The sequence below is a fragment of the Sesamum indicum genome, linkage group LG16 (assembly GCF_000512975.1).
Source record: "Sesamum indicum cultivar Zhongzhi No. 13 linkage group LG16, S_indicum_v1.0, whole genome shotgun sequence".
NCBI lineage: Eukaryota > Viridiplantae > Streptophyta > Magnoliopsida > Lamiales > Pedaliaceae > Sesamum > Sesamum indicum.
Genome location: NC_026160.1, coordinates 225,104 through 226,723, shown reverse-complemented (window position 1 = coordinate 226,723; position 1,620 = coordinate 225,104).

Here is a 1,620-nt window from a genome sequence, read left to right as displayed (position 1 = left end):
GGGGGCGGTGGGTGGGTGGGGGGGGGGGGGGGGCATTTAGATTCCTATTCACGGACGATTACCTAATCTTGTTGTCAAGCATCAAAGCCAGCTATGAGATGTATTCAGGGCATCCTTGACACATACGAGAAGGCATCAGGACAACAAATTAACTTACAAATATCATCAATGGTGTTCAGTCGAGATACATCATCGGAATTGCATGGAGAATTGGCTCTCTACTGGGACTCCAGAGATCTATTCCTCTTATAAAAAGTATTTGGGATTCTCTTATGTAGTGGTACGGAGGAAGAAAAATTCTTTCAATGATTGAGAGGTCGAGTTTGGTCGAGGGCCGATGGATAGAAAAAGAAGTTCCTATCACAAGCATGTAAAGAAATCTTGATCACGGCAATCATCCAAGTAATTCCATCGTACAATATGAGCTAATTCAAAATTCCCAACTCTCTTATTAAGGAATTTGATAGTATCTCTGCTAATTTGTTTTGCAACAGCTTAGAAAAATTTAAAATTCACTAGATTGCCTGGACTAAGATTTATACGGAGAAAAAAGAGGGGGAGGTATGGGTTTCATAATTTACGTGCTTCCAATCTTTCTATGCTAGCTAAACTAGGATGGCGTATTTTACATAACCCGAATTAGCTTCTTAGAAAAATTCTTAGAGCTAGGTACTTTCAAAAAGCTAGGTACTTTCGAAGAAGTGACTTCTTTCATGCTAAGATGGGGTACAATCCCTCTTTCACATAGCATAGTATTCTGAATTCCAGGCCAATCCTTGAAGTAGGCATTTGATGGCGGGTTGGAGATGAAAAATCTGTAAAAGTGCGGGTGACAAGTGACTGCCGAGACGGTCTACTTTCAAGCCGATTTTGCTACCTCTCAGAAACTCAAGTCATCTCCATGTTCCTGACTTGATTGGTCCTGTTACCATGCTTTGCAACTCTAAACTGCTCAACAGTCTTTTTCGGAAGGATGATGTGGATTTCATTAAAGATATCCCCCTTGGCTAAAACTCAACACCTGATATTCAAATTTGACACTACAACAATCCGACTGCTTTATTGTATAATTTACATATCATAACGCCTATCGCCTTTTTGGTCAAGACAGTAGCTACAACTCAAGTCAAGTGCTTTGGAATGCATAACTGGTCAGCGATATGGAGTGCACATGTGCCTAATTGATTCAAAGTTTTCCTCTAGAGGGCTGCAAGGAGGCGATTCCAAGGACAACCAACCTTATTCAACGAAAATGTGATTTGAGTCTAACGGAATGCTCCTTTGCATAGAATTCCTAGGCTCTTGCAAATCTATCATGGTGTACGATCAGTCAATGGAGTGGCAGCTTGAAGGAAAGGATTTGGAATGTCAGGAAGGGGTTAGAAACACCATGATTTCAAGTCATTTACTAGATGCTCTGGAACCGAAGGAACAAGTTAGGTATGGAACAATGTAACAACAACCCCTTTGTTTCAGTTCTCTCGGCCTGAAGTTTACTCAATAATTTTGAAAATTGTGTTTCCCATACAAAGCATCCAAGTCAATCTCCAGCCAGAGTGTGGTCTCCACCTGAGGAGGGATTTTTTACGATCAACTTTGATGCTGCAATTGCCTCTAATT